Source organism: Gopherus evgoodei, chromosome 2, assembly GCF_007399415.2.
Source record: "Gopherus evgoodei ecotype Sinaloan lineage chromosome 2, rGopEvg1_v1.p, whole genome shotgun sequence".
In the NCBI taxonomy this organism is placed as follows: Eukaryota; Metazoa; Chordata; order Testudines; family Testudinidae; genus Gopherus; species Gopherus evgoodei.
This window is the reverse complement of record NC_044323.1, coordinates 245,042,738-245,062,526: the sequence shown is the minus strand read 5'-3', so window position 1 is coordinate 245,062,526 and position 19,789 is coordinate 245,042,738. Positions and strand designations below refer to the sequence as shown.

Genomic DNA, 19,789 nt, shown 5'->3' with positions numbered 1-19,789 from the left:
AACATGCGCATTGCTGGAGCTCATCCTGTGCTGCCCGGACCGGCGGCTGCTGCTGCTCCTCCTCCTGCCGCCGCCGCCCGCTGCTGTCATTTTCTGCCCTGCGTTGGGGGCTGTCGCGGGCTGCTCCTCGCTGCCTGCCCCGCTCCGGGACTCTCCTGCAGCCTGCGGAGCCGCGCCGCCCCCCTGCGAGTGTTATTGTTAGTCTGAGTCCCGGGGAGCCCGCGCGCGGCTCGGCGCTGCTCCGGCGCGCGGGGCCAGCAGGGGCTGGCGCTGCCTGTGGAAGTGCGGGTCCCGCCGCGGCTAGCAAGACGGCAGCCCCCCAGCGGCGGTGCGGGGTCCCGGAGGGGGTTGGGGGGCACCCCCCGAAGTCCCGGAGATTCCGGGTAAGTTGGTTGCGGTTCCCAAAGTTGATGGTGGAGGGGGGCTGATGCATTAGCGCCTGGTCCAGCCTTGTCCCCCGTCCCCCCATGGGGGGGCTCCAGGTTGCTTCCCTGGGCTAGAGTGGGCGGGGCAGAGCGGGCACGCGTGGCCCATGGGCGGCGGAGGGGCAGTGCTGGTCCCCACAGAGCTGTTACTGTCCGGCAGGTGCGGGGCCGGCGGGGTCCCAGAGGCAGCAGCGTGACTTGGGCTGGTGGTGTTAAGGGATCTTCCCTTTGGGCGGCCGGGCGGGCTTGTGTCTGATTTGCGGGTGGGGGTGTTTGGCTGGAGCGCTGCTCTTTCCCTGGCTGGACGGGGGACTCTCTAGGGAAGGCAAAGCGAGCGCGCGTGGGGGGAGGGAGGGCAGGTTCGCGTGTGTGTGATTCCGGCGCCGTGCACCGCTCGGGGTTGGGCGTAGCAAGGTGGTTGGATTAGCTCGAGCAGTAGCCGCGCAGTGACTACCGAGCTACGAAGTATCGGATGCGCCTTTGGCCAAGCAATATATCCTGTGGCGCTGTGCTGTTGGATCAGTAGTGGGAGGTGCTGTGCTCAAATGGCTGAGGTTGTGACATAAGCCCACAAAGCAAAGGAATCCAGAGGGATCATTGTCACTCAGTCCCTGCCCAGAATTAGTATGAGCAGAGCACTCTCCTTTAGACTGGTGTAAAACACTGTCATGCTTTGACAGTATTTTACAACGCCTCGCAGGTACAGATGTCAGCAAGGTCCAAAGCGATGAAGAATCAGGACCAAAGTCTCAAATCAATGCGTATGTCTTGGCTTGCACCACATACGGCGATACACACAGCAGGCTGATTCTTTCAGCTTTGATTTTCCGTTCTGTTGTTGCTCCAGGTCAAATCCTTAACTGTCGTTTAATTCAGATACAGTTACATTGTGACAGACTCCAGTTGGTTTCACAGTGGCATCTGTTCTTCGCATTGGAAACTCTTTGAACGGAAGAGATCACCAAGGGAGAGCTGGATTTTTTTCAAAGCAGTGCAGAGAGCGTTACATGCACAAATTATACATAACAGATAATTTACTCCGTGTTTGGAACATTTTTTCTAATCTTTTTTTTTTAATCCACATACTGAAAAATAGACTTAACCGGATATTTGTGGAGATTGAAAGTTACTTGCGCTAATGGACCCAGTTATCTAAATAAACAAACAGTGATTTGTAGGTGGCTGAACCGTAAGACTTTGAATGATAGAGCTTTGTAATATTTCTTTTTAATCTGTCCCTGAGAGATTTGTTTTTAAGCAGAGTAATATATCAGCAGTGTTGTTGAACGCCTTAGTTGATTAAATTTGTAACAGGAGAAGAGCTTGTTGTGTACTGGCTCAGTATTATTTCAAATGCAGAAAAAGAGACAAAGATGTAGTTTTGGCAGAAAAGATGTTTCCCTAGCAGCCATGTTTCAGTTGAGTTTATCTGATGTATAGAGTATCATGTTTGTTTAGTTTAGACTCAAAACAAAATAAGGGTTGCTTGTTGTCTTAAACAACATGTAGGCAGATCTTCACTGGTGTAAATTGTCATGGCTCCTTACTTCAATGAAGCAAAGACAATGTCTTCTGTTAACTGAGGCTTTGCCCAATAATCTCTGTGTGTGCTAGATTACACTTTCAGCAGTAGCTACTAGCTATTTGGGGAAGTAAATTCAATAAAGGGAAGTAGTTTGTTACCAGATTTATTTACGTTGGGTGTAAAAACAGCTGAAATGTTAGAAACAAAGGTTTTACTACGTTCATGATTTTTAAACATTTTTAAACACCTGTACTACTTTGTTATACAATTTATCATTATAGCAAAAGCTCCTCGTTTTACTAAGAAAGTCATTAATCCAGATACGATACTTATTTAACAAGAGGCCAATTCTGTGGCATGCTGAGCATCTCCTGCAAGTGCCAGCTGTCTTCAGCTGCCATTGGAATCAGTGACAGTAAAATGTACTCAGCACCTTGCAGGATGAGCCCAAGGATTTAGTCTTCCATTTCAATACCCATCATGGACCCAGGTAGGGTCACCAGCTGTCCTGATTTTATCAGGACTGTCCTGATATTTACTTGTTTGTCCCAAGTCCCGACGAATGTTCAGTCGGGACAAGAATTGTCCTGATATTTTGCCCTTCGGTGCGCCCCCAGCTCCCCAGCTCCACCCCAGCCCTGCCCTAATTCTACCCCTCCCTCTCTCATTGGATCCCTCCCCAAATCTGCGCCCTGGCCCCGCCCTCCAGCCCATGCCCCCTCACTGCCCTATTGGACCCCTCCCCAAATCCCCGCCCGGGCCCCGCCTCTTCCACAAGCTTCCCGCTTCCCTCCTCCTCAGTCCCCTCTCCGGGGCTGGCGCTAATCAGCTGTATGGCGGCGCAAGCGCTGGAGGGAGAGAGGAGAAGCAGGACGCAGCAGCCAGCTCAGGGGAGGTGGAGACAGAGGGAAGGCGAACTGGTGCGGGGGGCGGGGTGTGGCGGTGCCTGTGGGTGCTCAGCCGCCACCAATTTTTCTTATGCTCCAGCAGCTCTTGGTTGTTTTTCCTTTTCTTTTTTTGCTTTTCTTTTTGTTTTTTCTTCCGCCGCCGGCTCTTGGTTGTTTTTTTTCGGTTGCTCCTCTGGCAACCCCCCCCCCCGCCTCCTGATATTTCACGTCTCTCATCTGGTCACCCTAGACCCCGGTGTTTCATCACAATATTATATGATTGTAAGATACTTTGTAAATTAACAAATACAGACACAGCTCTTAAATAAGAGGTTGAACTGAAGGCAGCGGGATTGCTTGCATGAGTAAAGTTTGCAGGATCTGACCTTTAACAAGCTTAAATATTTTTCTAATTCCTTTTGTGAAATGCCATTTAATAAAAAAAAAAAAAAAGAATAATCCATAGTCTCTCTTAATGCCTTTCAAAACCCATAGCTCTGCAGAAACCTAATTGCAAGGCATCTTAATATGAATGTGTTTTTTAGTTCATACATTGAATACAGAGGAATGTTATTAAATAGCTTAAGCTGTAAATTTAACCTAGCATTAGAATGATTTTAGTTTGATAGGAGGGACCATCTGGAGTCTAAATCATAAAAAGAAAATACTCCATAATCCAGAGCAAAAGTGTATTTAGTAAAAAGAACAAGAGTACTTGTGGCACCTTAGAAACTAACGAATTTATTTCCCACTATTTTGTGGGATCTACAAAAACAAAGCAGTTGAGGGCCTCTCATTGGCTGTCCAGTGGCACTTAGGCAAGGAGCACTTTTTCCAAGGGCTCTGCTGACCTCATTGACACACAAGGAAATTAACAAACAAGCATTTTTCTCAGCTAATTATGCTAAAAACTTTTCCCACCAAGTTTCTCAAAGGAGATGGCAAACAGTGAAGCTTTTCAAAAGTAGCACTTATTCCAGCAGTATATTGTTTAAAACTCCTCAGATGTGGGGAGGAGGAGGGATACTAAGGTTAGTAGACCTGGTACATTGTTAAACACATTTTAACACCCTGTTTAATAGAAACAAATCCTTAAGGTGATCCACAGTGTAAGTGAAGGCAGTCCACAGTGAGATCCCAAGTCTACAGCTGATAGTATGCAGGTCAACTGACTGGATCACATGGGGCTGCTCTGACTTTAATTGGGTTTCACATGGGCACAGCAGTTCTGTTGAGTGCTGTCAGATGCGAGATGAAGGCCTTAACTGGGTAAAGCTACAGGCCCCAATCCTGCAAACCTTTACTCTTGTGAGTAAAGTAGTTCAGTGAGGGTACTCACATAGGAAGAAAAGGAATTGTATCTAAATATTTGCATTGCTGCATATCAACATATCAAGCAAGAAAATAAAAAGTACAAGAGATCTTACAGTGCAGTTTACTTAATATTAGGTCTGTTAAGGGATTAAAAAATCACGATTAATCATGCAATTAAACAAGAATAGAATACCATTTCTTTAAATATTTTTGGATGTTTTCTACATTTTCAAATATATTTATTTCAGTCACAACACAGAATACAGTGTACAGTGCTCACTGTATATTTATTTTTGATTATAAGTGTTTGCACTGTAAAAAGACAAAATAAATAACATTTTTTCAATTAACCAAATACAAGAACTATAATGCAATCTCTTTATCACAAAAGTTGAATTTACAAATATAGAATTATGTACAAAAATACTGCATTCAAAAATAAAACAATGCGAAATTTTAGAGCTTGAAAGTCCACTCAGTCAATTGCTCAGACAAACATGTTTGTTTACATTTGCAGGAGGTAATGCTGCCCTCTTCTTCTTACAGTGTCACCTGAAAGTGAGAATAGGTGTTCCCATGGCACTGTTATAGTCAGCGTCACAAGATCTTTATGTGCCAGATGCCCATGCTTTAACTACCATTGCAGGGAACATGCATCCCTGTTGATGATGGGTTCTGTTTGAAACCATCCAAAGCAGTGTGGACTGACACATGTTCATTTTCATTTTCTGAGTCAGATGCCACCAGCAGAACGTTAATTTTCTTTTTTGGTTGTTTGGGTTCTGTAGTTTCTGCATCAGAGTGTTGCTCTTTTAAGACTTTTAAAAGCATACTCCCTACCTCATCCCTCTCAGATTTTGGAAGGCACTACAGATTCTTTAATCCTGGGTCGAGTGCTGTAGCTATCTTTAAAAATCTCATATTGGTACCTTCTTTGCGTTTTGTTAAATCTGCAATGAAAGTGATCTTAAAATGAGCAACATGTGCTGGGTCATCATCCGGGACTGCCATAACATGAAATATATGGCAGAATGCGAGTAAAACAGAGCAGGGGATGTACAGTTCTCTCCTAAGGAGTTCAGTCAACACCGGCTAGAAAAGTGCCATGCATATACCTGTTCTCACTTTCTGGTGACATAAATAAGAAGCTGGCAGCATCTCCTGTAAATGTAAACAAACATGTCTGTCTTAGTGATTGGCTGAACAAGAAGTAGGACTGAGTGGACTTGTGGCCTCTGAAGTTTTACATTGTTTTGTTTTTGAGTGCAGTTATGTCACAAAAAAAACTACATGTGTAAGTTGCACTTTCAAGACAGAGAGATTGCACTACAATACTTGAAGGAGGTGAACTGAAAAATACTGTTTTGTCTGTTTATCATTTTTACAGTGCAAATATATGTCATCAAAATATACACTTTGATTTCAATTACAACACAGAATAACAAGATATATATGAAAATGTAGAAAAATATCAAAAATATTTAATGCATTTAAATTAGTAGTCTCTTGTTTAAGAGTGCAATTAAAACTGATTAATCACAATTAATTTTTTTGAGTTAATTGCATGAGTTTACTGTGATTAATTGACAGCCCTACTTAATATTAATGATAATTAGCTTTTTACATTTGCAGAGCACTACATTAATCCTCACAAGACTCCCCTGCAAATTCATAAGTCTTACAATGTATATTTTACATATGGGAAAGTTGGTCTATAAAGAGGCAACTGGCCCAAGACCAGAAACTGCAAGTCAGTGGTATAGTAAGTAATAAGTGACAGGACTGAGATTATCACCCAGGAGGTCCTGATTCCCAGCTCTCTGCTCAATCTACTAGACACCCACTGCCACTCCTCTTTTATTTAGTTTTATTCATTTATGTGGTTTGAATAAATGTTTTTAATCTAACATCAATAGTAGATTATTAGGGCAAATGAGCACTAAATTGCTATGTCCCTGTTTTGTCATATACAAAGAGTGTTCATTTTAAAAGGTATGAGTGAACAGTAAAGGTGAAAGATAAAGATAAACAGTTTTCATCTGTCTGGAAGTATGCTGTGGGAAAGTATAAATGTGTAAGAAAATCTCTCTCCATGAATATGTCATTTAAATGTTTACATAACTTAAGGATAATACTTTGATATCAAAGATAAGCATGTAAAATCATGTTAGGATTCCTGCCAAAGGCTTCTTTTTATTTCTAAACTAGCTGGGGATGCATCATATCACTGGGTATGACCAATAATCTCCTCCTCCTACTGATTGTCAAGTGCTATTTCAACAAGACGTTGCGCAGAATGTTTGGTTAGTGTTGACATTTTATTTCTACTTCCTCAGTACTGGCTTATGATCTGTTGTTCATAGTAATTGTGAAGAAAATGGAATTCTGTCCACGTAAAAACATGGAATAGGGAAATGATTTTTTTCCTTCAAAAGGAAGATATGGAATTGGGGAATTAACATAAAAGTTCATTTGCTTACTCACTTGGTTTGCTAAGGAGGCTCATGCTTAAAACAAATTGTCTTCCCACAGAAGAAATCTGTTAGTGATATGTTGACCAATTTTAATATTCAAAGACCCTTTTGATGTCTTCAGATCATCAGCTTTCAAACAATGTATGACAAATCTAGCTCCTTTTATATTATTCCTATTTGTTTACTGTAGCATCCATGATGTATTAGGTGTTTTCCAGGCAAGGTGATGTCTAGGTCATGACTCTTTTCTGCCCTGAGCAGCTCAGAGTCTAAGAAGAAAAGCTCTCCAGTGAGCAAACAGAGAGTTCAGAATTTTACTGTGTGGATCACTGATTTCATAGCAGTATCACAATTGTATATAGGTGGTGTCCAATTCTTAAAAATGGATTTGAAATGATACTTTTGTATCAATGTCCATCAATACGAATTTCACTTTTATGTTAATATGTTTTCAGATAGTCATATATTTTAGCTAGCACTGACAGATAATGTAGATTGGTTGGAGTAAAGCTGTTGTCATCCGATTTTAAGAGCCATTTGTTCTACTGTGGTGTGATAAAGTAAATGTAGATGTTCCTTAAAGCTGCGTAATAACAATGAGTAATGGCTATCATTGATATATCACATTTTTATCCGAACACACACACTCTATAAACTTTTACAAACTAACTAATAAAAGGGTTGCAAGTGGCAATTGTTTAATGGTACATGACAATGCTTAGCTGTTCAGGACAGAATGAGAGGGGGCTCACTCATCTAGTTGGGGGGTGAGGGTAAAACCCAATAGTAGCATTGCCCATGATAGGGGGAGGCCAGACAGCACTCTGAAGCACTCTCCTGCAGTTGCCTTAGGATCCATGCAGAAAGTGCCTTCTTTCTCTGAAGGATTAACTAGCCTTGCCCAGTGTGCCAGTCCCCAAACCCTCCTTTTAGAAGAAAGCATGTGGAGGATTCTCCAGGAAGGAAGTGAACCTTAGGCCTTATCTACACTACTGTGGTAAGTTGACCTAAGTTACACTTCTCCAATTATGTGAATAACGCAGCTGGAGTCGATATAGCTTAAGTAGACCTACAGTGGTGCCTACACTGCACTGTGTCAACAGAGGACGCTCTTATAGATTCATAGATTCATAGATTCTAGGGTCAGAAGGGACCAATGTGATCATCTAGTCCGACCCCCTGCACAAAGCAGGCTACAGAACCCTACCCATCCACTTCTATAAGAAACCCCTAACCTATGCCTGAGTTATCGAAGTCTTCAAATTGTGGTTTGAAGACCTCAAGCTGCAGAGAATCCACCAGCAAGTGACCCATGCCCCACGCTGCAAGGGAAGGCGAAAAACCTCCAGGGCCTCTGCCAATCTGCCCTGGAGGAAAATTCCCTCCTGACCCCAAATATGGCGATCAGCTAAACCCTGAGTATGTGGGCAAGACTCACCAGCCAGCACTCAGAAAAGAATTCTCTGCAGTAACTCAGATCCCATCCCATCACCAACCACTGGGCATACTTATCTGGCGATAATCAAAGATCAATTGCCAAAATTAGGCTCTCCCATCATACCATCCCTTCCATAAACTTATCAAGCTTAATCTTAAAGCCAGATATGTCTTTTGCCCCCACTACTCTTGGAAGACTGTTCTGTTGACTTACCTTACTCCTCTTGTTCTGGTGGAGTACAGAGAGCTGTCTGCGGTCGATTTAGCGGATCTTCACTATACCCACTAAATTGACCCCTCTGCATCGATCACAGCAGCGTCAATTCCCGAAAAGTGTAGACATGGCCTTAGGAGGTTTCTTGTATACTTCCTCCCCTCCAGCTGCCTAATTCAAAGCTTAATGAAGTCAAGAAAGACTCCCATTGATTTCAATTGGCATTTAATCAGCCTCTATAGCTGGGAGTTGCACAGATATTTCTGTAACTCTGAACGTGGCCTGTTATGTTCTGTAGTGGTTTGGCTTTCGTTTCCAAATTTTCTCATCAATTATTTTCAAAAACAGAATTCTTAAAGTATTGCAATCGGTAAATTTAGCAAATGGAATGTTCGAGTTTTGGCACTATTCCACTGCATGATGAAAGTGATGACCAGTCAAAAGATAAAACATATGTGCATCCATGTGTGCATATATATTTATACTTTGCAGAACAACCAACAGGCCAACTTTGTTTGCTTAAAGAATCTGTTTAAAACATTTTGAAAAATGGAAAATTTAGAAGAGTTTTTGTACAAACAAAACAAAATCTCTCTATTTTGGGGTGAAAAGGACAACTTTCATCAATATTTTTCATTGAACAAATTCCAGCCAACTGTATTTTATTCTCCCAGGGCAAAACCTGTAGGAGTAATGTATGGCATAACCAGTTTAAGAGTCTATTAGTCAAAATGAGTAAGACTTGAGTGTAAGAAAAGTTACAGAAATTCTGCAATATGAGATTATATTATTCCCCAGTCTTTATCATCTCTATAAAGTCTCAGTACAGTTTCTGTTGATGGATGCTAAAAGAAATCTGCAAGGTGACTTTAAGACTTGCAGACACTGTTAGAGAAAGTACAGTACTATTTTATTAATAAAATCCAGATTTAACTCTCATTTCTTGGTGACTTGTGTCGAAAACCAGTTTAGCTTGTGTACAACTTGTGTACAGTACTACTGTACCGTGTGTAGAGTTTAAATGTATTTAAAAAAGGCTACTCAGCTGCAGATGCATTCATCTGGGAACTTACTCATAAATAATTGATAATCCGCTGAAACAGAATCTCTTCATTACTTCTTGGAATGATCACCTCTTCCCCCTTGCACTCATTGTTCTTTTAGAAAGTGCAACAGTGCTTTAATTAAAGCATAAGGCAGCCTCTTGTGTTCCCTGCAAAGGGCACATAACTAAACAGCATAAATGAAATGCATGACAAAGGATAAACATTTTATTTTCCTGTGGAAAAATGCTGTGTTTTAATGTGTTGGAAGAACCACTTAAATACTGTATTTGAAACTTCTTTTCATCATATCACAGGAGTGAGTTCTTACAATGGATTATTAAATCAATGAAATGTTGCTAATGTACTGCAATATAAAACATCAAATTAAGGATTACTTGTTGTAATGGAGCAGCTGTAATTACAATATTAGGACTTAAACCTGCCAGCTCCTACTCCCATGAAGAATCCATGTTCCTGTGAGTAGTCCCATTGTTGATTACAGTGGGACAATTTGCATGAGCATGGATTCCTCATGTGAGTCAGGGTTTGTGTGACTGGGCCTTATTTATCAGCCACAGAAGCACAATGATAAAATTACCATTTTTCAAAAAGCCATTATACTGTGTATAGATCTAATAACGTATATTTGTGATTTAATTTTACCATTTATCTTATTTTTAATGCAAAAACTGCCTAGCTGTAAGGAAAGTTCATCTTACTGATGACTTGATTGCTTTAGAGTTATTTGCCAAGTTTGCCAAGTTCTATAAGAGTCTTTAAAGCTTCTAATATTTGCTGCCAATTTCATAGTCTAACTTTGTACAGGAAATTTGAAGATCACATAATTAGAAGAGGAGCCTAACAAATCTTATGGCTATTTTAATGCAAGGTTTCAGATATTACTTTTATTTAATTGAAAGGTGAATGCTGTAAAAGCCTTGCCAATCTACTGTTTCTAAATGACAGCAAGTGTTAAGGAGTGACAGAAATGTACGCACCAGCGTGCTAGTCCCAGATCTCAATTTCAGGCTTCACAGATCGAACTTTTCCTCCTGGCTATAGCAGGAGTGTGCATCTGTGGCCTCCTCTGGAGTTATGTCTTCTAAAAAATATTGTTTGTGACCAAATGAAGAAAGGACATCCCTCAAAATGATAAACTAATTCTCTCTGAGATTAAAGAAAACCAGATCCTCATCCTGTCCCTGCAAACAAAGTTATTAAGCTTGCTGTTGTAACAGGATGTGCAGTCTTCTATCTTAACAGAGCTCTACTATGTTAAATTATGGCACTGTATTCAGAATGCCAGAATCTGTACCCAATGAAGCCAGTGGGAATTTGGCCATTGAATTCAGTGGCAGCAAGAGAGGGTCCATATTATTTACATTGTTTTGATTACTCACTGCCTCGGGGGATCATTAAAACTCCTTTCCCTGCCAGCAAACTTAAACCCAACTCAGCTCTCTGGAACATCTTCGAATAATCACCCCATTAACACCACCTGTATGTTTTCTCTTGATTATTGATGTAATGTCCGTTCCTGCAAATCCTTGCTCACATGAATATTTCTACTGATAACTAAAATGTGTGGCTCCTCTATGGCTTAGGACACCATGAGCACATCAGGCCCAGGCTTCAGTCCCTTCACTACTTCTCCGTCTATTTCCATTGCCGGTTTAAGGTTTTGGCCTTTCCAAGCTGAGTTGGAGACTGGATTTCTATCAGTGAACTGCCAAAATAGTTGTACTCATCTGGAGATCAGTGCAGATCACAAAGCATGTGGGAGCCAGGAACAAACTGTTTTCAGTTGTGGGATTCTGGCTTTGGAATGATCTTCCAGAAGAGATTCCATGAATCAAGATCTAACTGTCTTTAGATAAATGACATAAAACCTCCTTCCCTGATCATTTTTTTTTCAAGATAAGTGGAATCACATTTACAATATCAACAGCCTCCACTGTCCTCCTCCTATAAAATAACAAAAATTACATACCCTAAGCAGGGTTTTCTGTCTCCAGTAAAGGAGACGAGTCTACAAGAAGACATTTCAGGGACACATACATTTTTAAAAACAAGCAAACAAACTCAAGGGGATTGATGGTTTCTTTGTGCTTCTTGCACAGTGATTCCCATACTCCTGTGGGAATTCTGTGCCAAAAAAATTAAAAATTTTGAACAAAAAAAGTTACAATTCTGCAAAATTATGCACAATTTTATTTGTCAAAATAACACAATATAATCACACTAGTTTCAATTATTTTGGTAATTTAATTCAAAATACCTGTCAGCAAGTATATCTGTAACAATACAGACAACAAAAAAGATTCAGGAAATGTGTTTTGACAAGCAGATTCCTTACTAGACTAGGCATATTAATACAGAACTCTGAGTAATAATTCATTTAAACTACAGTACAGAACCGTATTTCCTGCACCCGTCAGAAACAGTGCGAAGGCTTGTGGGAGTTAGGGATAATGGAGGAGCTGAGGGAGAAGTAAGTAACTGGTGGGAAGGAGCCTGGGTATGAACTTGAAGGGTTGCTGGGTATGGGTAGGAGAGGCAGTATGGAACAGGTTTTGGGAGGTGGGGTGGGGAGGGAATGTTAGGGAGTGCCCCCCATGCAGACCCTAGCTGACCCCAACTTCTCTCATTCGCTCAGGTGCATCTGCTCCTATCCCCATGTGTGCCTGTACCACCATGTGTCCTTGCACTCCCTGATCACGTGCCCCTCCACCCCGGCTCAGATACCCCCTCCACCTGTCCCCATGTGTCCCTGCACTCCTATGGGTCCTTGTACCCTCTGTCCACGTTTCCCTCCACCCTCTCTCAGACATCCACTCCCCCCATCCCTATGTGGCCCTGTACCCCCCCATCTCTATGTGTGTCTGTGCCCCAACTCAGCCATCCTCCTTCCCCCTGTAGCTCAGTACCCCCTCCCCCTCTGCCCATGTGGCCCTGTGCCTGCACTCCCGTTCATCCCCTGGTCTAGTCTGTCCGCTCCCACTAGCCCTTATGAACCCCTGTCTGACCCCGCAGCAGCCCCACGCTGTCTGTCTCACCATAGACCCTGTCTCCTGACCTGGCCTGACAGGCGCTGTGAAGAAGGCAGGCTCTTTCTCTTCCCCATGGTAGCTGTGGCTGGTCAGGAGAGACAGCTCTGTTCAAGCACCACAGTGCCCTCTGTTGGTTAAAAGACAGAACAGCAGCAACTTTTCAGTGGACGCTATTTTCTGCACACAAAAAAAATTAAAAATATGCATGGTACATGAAATATGCACATGTGCAGTGGTGCAGAATTCCTCTAGGAGTATTCCCCTCTGCATAAGGAAAGATCCAGGTCTTCAACTTGGAAGGAGAGGGAGTCAGATGATTCTGTGGCATCATCTCCCCTTTCCCTTTCCAGGCCTCACATAGGCCACCCTGAAGGCCAGGATAAGGGGCCACTGAATTGGTCTCCCTGGACCATGTAATCACAATACCCCATGTAGCTTATATAAAAAGTCTCTGGCTACTCTTCCATCTCATCATCTGGAATAGCTTCAACATGAGTGCTAAGCTGCAACTCTGCTACCAGTCCTGGTTTGAGGGTTTGACTTCACTTCTGCAATTCTTTTGCCTTGCACCAGCATAGAGCTGAATTACTTGGACTTTATATGAATGAAGTGGCTATCACCCTACATGAATATATAGCAAATGTATATATTTTTCATGCTAGTAAAGTCTTTCTACATTAGGCATCAACATTCAGACTTCTGAGATAAACTTGTTACTAGAAAACCAGAAGTACTATAAATGGCTGAATATGATAATTATCAAGAATATACATATTTTATAGATTCACCTTCCCTCCCCTCCTTAGTGAGTACTGTATATTTTAATTTTCACTTCAAGCATTGCTATAAGTCTGGGTTCAAAAGTATCTCTCACTTGGTATCTCCTAATTGTTTTTAAAAAAATACAGTAACTAGAACTGACTGCATTGTGTGTATGTTTCCCAAGTATGAAAGCTATGAAATGCCTCTTCATATTATAGGCAATTATTCAATATAAAAAGTACATTGTTTTGTGATGATTCTGTTTCAGGAAGTGCATTGTTTTGATCTGTTTGTAATATACAAGATTATATCATTTAACTTAGCAGTGTCAGAGACTGTTAATTTAATTTTCCTTTATTCTCATTAAATGCAAGATAACTGATCCAACTCAGTGGATGATTTGAGCTAATACAGTGAACAATTTGAGCTATATTGTTTGCAGATCATTCATTATTTATTAATCTGACACGTTCGATGAGGCATACTGTAGATCTGATTGTCTAAGGAGAGAACTAAGGGGAAAATGAATACAGGGGAAACTAGATATTAAAATTCTGTTTTGCGCTTTGAGAAACTGTCAAATTATTGCATAATTTTAGTATTTTTTTAAAGTCAATTAACACGTAAAGTGTTGGAAATAACTCATGGCTAATTGGGCAGAATATCTCTTTCACAGCTTTTTTTTTCTGCGTTATTTGAATAGGAACATAACAATCAAATAAACACAAGAAGTTAAAATGAGTAATTTGAAGGGGATATTTTACAATTGACTTTTTTGTCACAACCTGAACCTTCCTAATTCACTGACCTAGTTACAGGGCGAAGCCATTTATGACATGCAGTGGTTTGACACTAGTACTGTAGTCTAAGTTATCTTTTTCAAAGAATGGTATTTTCAAAATTGGCCTCATAAAATACGTTGTAATAAGCAGTGCACTCTGACAGTAGTACTCTTCTCGCCTGCCTTTGTAGAGCCAGATAGATGTTTGGATATTTCTCTTATGTGTACCTTCACAGTTCCACATATCCTGGATGCAATCAGCGATGGATTAGTAGAATAAGCCGCTCACATCTACCATTCAATGGAGTTTGTAAAGAGTATTTTCTGATTATTTTTTTAAATGTACATTTATTAGCTGTTGCTGTTTCCTCCATTTTTTGACTCTCATGATCTGAGGCCTTTCTGTGTAGATTAACATGTAGCTCAAGGGAGTAATAATTTTTGAGTCCTTATTTAAAACATTGGAATAAGTCTTACATTAGTTAATAGTTTTAGTAACCAAAAATAATGAGCTTTGATTTAAAAAAAAAAGTTCAGAATTTTTCCATAGTACATTGTAAAATGAGTTTTTGTTTATTTTCTAACTGCAAATATAATTTCTTTGTATCTAGATAGATCAGTATGTTTAGAACAGGTTATTTAATATTTTTTTAGTACTTCCGGTTGGTGACTTTGAAAAAATCTGTTACTTACCAGTAATTTAACAGATTAAAGCTACCAGGAAATTGGGAAATGTTTTTTTACCCTAATATTTTATGTTACAACAGGATCCACTTAACTGGGATACCACAGTGGCCAGTCTGCCATCCCAGTTAAATTGATGTCCCTGTTATGAAGAGACCCCACTTTATTCATTGGCTTCAGTGGGAGCAGGATTTGACTCTCACTTTTTGATGTGACTGTTTAGTTTCATAACCTTAGTACACATGAAAATTAGCTGTTGTATTTTAACTGTTGTGGGTAGAATCCTGAGGTCCTTCCTCAGTTTACTCAGTCCTTATTTTTAAACGTCTCCCATTTAATATAGAAAATGTGTATAGATTAAATGGAGAATAATGTTGGAGAAATTGTGGTGAAAGAGGAGACTTGATATGTGTCCAGTCATTAAACAGTACTGGGATGTATTCATAACCAAATATTGCAAACTGTTGGGTATTTAATAGCACAGGATCCTTTGGTAATCCTCTTGGGGCTTCTTAGTGGAAATGGTCATGCTCAAAGATACGAAGAATTAAACTCTCATCTGCTAGTAGTTACTAGACTATGGATAGGCTCTCACTGGTAAAAGAAAAATAGTCCAAAATTAGAGGAATGGTTAAAAAAATATCACAGGTTGTTATGGAATAAAATCACACAAATTACATACCCAGCAAAATAGAAAGAGATACTTAGATACTGCCTGCAAAAATAACTTCAGCAGGCCAGTCCAATATATTTTTTTAAACTATTAACATTTGATAGACATGCCTGGCTTGATAAATATGAGTTGTCAGTAGTTTAACTCAATTTAATAAAATCCCCAGAAACAAAAGTGGTATAAAGCATCTCAATCTGTGATATTGAACCCCCTTGTACCCCCTATTTCTCCCTCATACCCAGACCTTCCTGCCGAGCCTCATCCTCTCACACTCAGAATGCCCGGATGAGCCCAACTCCTTCTGCACCTGGACAACCCTGACGAGCCACCCACACATGGATCCCCACCCCACTGAGCCCCACTCCCCCAGCATCTGGACCCCCCATTAAACCCCCCACACCCAGACCCACCCGCTGAGCCCCAACCAGTTTCACCTGGACTCTCCTGCAGATTTCCCTTACCATTGCACCTAGACCCCCCAACAAGCCCCTGTGCATCCAGATCCCTTCCCTGACACCTGGATCCCTCACTGAGCTGCCCACACCCAGATTGCCCCACACAGAACCCTCTCAGCACACATCTGGATCCCCTCACACTAAACCCCTCCACACTTGGATCCTGCCTTGCTGAGCCTGCCTGCCCACACCTGGTGCACCTGGTACAGAGGGGCAGGGCCCTGGGTGTTTCTGGGGCAGGCCCAGTTCTTGCATTGTGTCTGGGTTCGGTGCAGCCTCACTGCTGAGTCTGTGTCCCGGGTGGGGAGCTGCACAGTGATCTCCCACCTCTGTCCAGCCAGTGGCCTGTGCTCCCCAATGCCATGCTGGAGCCTCCACATTTATGTGGCAAATAATATTTGGTAGAATTTTAAAATATTGTGCACAGAATTTTTAATTTGTTGGTGCATAATTTTTAGTATTTTTGGCACAGAATGCCCTCAGGAGTAACTACTGTCTAAAGGAACTTAAGAAACAGAGATTTCTGTACTTGAAATCTGTCCAGAGATGGTTGTCTCATTTCTCCAATATATTTCTAAACACTGAAAGTGCGCTGTACTTAATTAAAACAACGCTCCTTGCATTGCAACTTTAGTTGATAGTTATTTCTTCTTTATTTGGAAACTATTGTATAAAAACAGCCAGTGCTCAGAATGTCATACATGTGTATGTAGTGAAAAATTTAATAACCCTTTAGCACCAACTGTATATATCTTAATTAAGATAAATTTATGCAAATTAAAGCAATCCTTTCCAAAGAGCCTGGTGTAAATAACTCATTTGTGTGCTGGGGAGCTGTGTCTGAGGATGGAAGAAAGGTCTGTGTGGGGAATATTACCTTTGGCTCTCTGCAGATGATGCTCCAGCCTAAAGGCAGGAGTGGTCGCAGACCATTTGCTGCAAATTTAACTTTGCCTCCTTTTACCCTTCCACATAAACCTTGTTATCAGATTAAAATCATGACTGGTGTGAAGAAAGTAAATAAGGAAGTGTTATTTACTCCTCCTCATAACACAGGAACTAGGGGCCACCAAATGAAATTAATAGGCAGCAGGTTTAAAACAAAAAGAAGGATCTTTTCACACAACGCACAGTCAGTCTTTGCCAGCGGATGTTACGAAGGCCAGGACAATAACAAGATTCAAAAAAGAACTAGATAAATTCATGGAGGATAGATCCATCAATGGCTATTAGCGAGGATGGGCAGGGATGGTGGTCCTAGAAGCTGGAAATGGGCGACAGGAGATGGATCACTTGTTCTGTTCATTCCCTCTGGGGCACCTGTCATTGACCACTGTCAGAAGACAGGATACTGGGCTAGATGGACCGTTCGATTGACCCAGTATGGCCGTTCTTATGTTTTTATTATTTTCATCCAACACTAGTAATGCAGACATTTAGCATAGTAGTTGCTTACATTGGAATGGGTTAGTGTAGTAAAACATTGTAAGTAGACTGGTGACTAAAGGAGATCATGGAAGGTTGACATTCCTAGGGAGGCAGAATTAAGATTGTAGTGCATAGCCTGTGGTGTATGGTAGTTGTGGTAATGGTAAGGTGTGTGCCTGTGGATGGAGAACTGGAGAGCATGTGCTTAATTTTTCACTTACTTGCTTTTGTTGGTTTGTATCCAGTATGTTGTTTCTAATTACTTCACAACTAAGTTCTTGTTTGTTAATTTCTTAGTTTCTTTTTAACGCTTAATCAGAAGGGGAGGGCAAATGTGAAGGTAGAAATGCAGCTGAAGAGACAATTTTTGGCTGTCAATAAATTAGGGATATAAAAGATTAACTGGTAAGCAATAGTCTTACTGGTTAACCCACCTTAACTGTTAACCCTGGGCTGGGTGGCTGGCTGGGCCGGGTGGCCAGCCAGCCCAGGCGGCCTTATGCCGACCCGAGTGGCCTTGCGCCCGCTGGCGCATCCAGAGCCGTGCCGCCTTGCCAGAGTGAGTCCAGCCATGCTGTCCGGGTAGAGCAGCTGGAGCCATACCACCTGGCTGGAGCAGCGCCGCCCAGCTGGAGTGGCCCTATTCATGCTGCCCGGCCAGAGCAGCCCCAGTGGATTGGCCCCAGACCCAGATGCTTAACACCTTTTAAATGGCATATTTTTATTCGTTTAAACGGTTAACTTTTTAAACGGTATTTACATCCCTACAACAAATATACATGAATCTTTAAGAGCTGTCAGGTGCATGTCAGTTCTTCTCTGTTGTAGAATAAAATCTGATAGAAAAGTCTAGCTCCTGATGGTAACAGTTTGCATGAACTTGGCCCACATCAATCAGCTTTGTGTTCACAGTGCACAGACTTTCAGTTGTAACAGCTAAAAGTTACCCATTATTTTAAGATAAATGCCAAACCACACTGCAGGAGATTGACTCCGATCCACCTTTTTATGTTTTGTGTACGCAGACAGACAATGATTGTTAAGAAATAGAACTACTGTGAACATTTCATCTTGTATTTTCCCTTCACCTCCTTACTGTCAGGCTTCCATTTTAAAGATGCATAATACCTATATTCACCTTGTGCTGTCCGTCAGTGAAGTGATGTGTCTTCCACACAGTTACAGATGGTCCTACAAAAGTGTGTACACAAGACCAACAATGTTACCTCTCTTATGACTGCAAATCTGAGAAACATGAGTGAAAATCCCATTCTTAACTGGATAACTCAGGTGTCCTTGACCAGTAACATAATTTGTTGCCTTACAAAGAGACTTGAGTTAACGAATACTAGTTAAAACTGAACTTGTTTGTTTAAGTACTTCATATAATGTCCTCTTTTAAAGTTCAGTTTTGACTATGATTGTTTCTGATTTCCTGAAACACATTGGTCATTGCGGAATAACAGAACAGGTGGTGTGTTTCTGATCTTAGCTGGCATACTAAAAAACCTGAAGTAATATCATTCCCATATTCAGGGAAGGAGGCTTTATCAACACAAACGGACATAGAGCTTTCTCACTCTAAAAGAGAAGTGTGTGGCACTGTGCATGTCTCTTAGTTTTGACAAAGCTAAGTGAAGAAAGAAGAAGTCTAGGAAGAAAATAGAGAAACTGAACTGCTTATTCTTTCTTTGCGTTTATATCTCCTGTAAGTTTCTGAAAACTTTTCCTACAGGAGCCCAGTAGTGGCTCATTTATAGCTGACAGCCTCTAAAGGAGCTGAAAAATAAGGATAATGCAAAATGATTTGCAGATGTCGGGTAGAATTTCAGTGTAGCTATTATCAGTGACTCCAGCCTTTTCATTTTATCAGGAAATTTTTGCATTAACTATAGTTATAGCTGCTTCTTGAGTTCACACTTTGCCAGTGGGGCAGAAGCAACATTACTGACGTGCCATATATTTTCCCCGAAGCTTCTCTATACACACAAAACAAAATTGAAGGGATATTCATGTTCATTTAATTATCTCCCATTAATGATAACAAGAGACTATTTTTAAATGGGCTGGGTCTGAGCTTTCTCAGTGATTCCTTCCCTGTGTATGCACTATTGCAACTGTTGTGATCAACAGAGAAATTGTAGCTGGGAAGGTCTGAGATAAAAATTCTACAGGTAAGGGCAGACAGCTCTCTGTAGAAGACCTGGAATTTTAAAACTTCCAGCTATAGATCAGAAGGAAGCAGAGAGTTGCCATTGTAGCGCATGATGCAAAACCATGCCCTTCACACAGGCCTTCCCCAAATTAGCTCCCAGTCCAATGAAGCACCTAAGTGCATGCTTAACTTGGAGTGTGTTAGTAGCCCCATTGAAGTCAAAAAGAGAAGCATGTGCTTAAGTGCTTCATCAGAGCTTACTGAAGGAATGACTGGCAACATTCTCCTAGAAGACAAGCACCAAGAAGTGAACCTGGTTAGGAATGAGGTAAATCCAAGAGAGAGGTCTTTTTTGCCTGGTAAGGCTAAACTGATGTGACCCCTCAGTTCATTATTTCTGGCATCTGGATACTATCGTGATGGAAGAAATAATGCACAGATTGACGCATATAGGAATAATGGAATAAACTAACAAACAT

At 41.3% G+C, this 19,789-nt stretch overlaps 1 protein-coding gene across 5 annotated transcripts in view; it reads left to right on the top strand.

Annotated features, from left to right (window-relative positions):
• The first annotated feature begins 304 nt into the window (after positions 1–304).
• Positions 305–19,789, top strand: part of PAG1 (phosphoprotein membrane anchor with glycosphingolipid microdomains 1) — a 156,907-nt gene continuing 137,422 nt past the window's right edge. For 3 of the 5 annotated variants that reach the window (XM_030553342.1, XM_030553337.1, XM_030553338.1), the window contains exon 1: positions 318–383. The gene's annotated coding sequence lies outside the window, so the exon portion shown is untranslated. Of the gene's footprint in view, positions 384–19,789 lie in introns of all 5 variants that reach the window. The other 2 variants (XM_030553339.1, XM_030553341.1) reach the window with 2 other exon arrangements.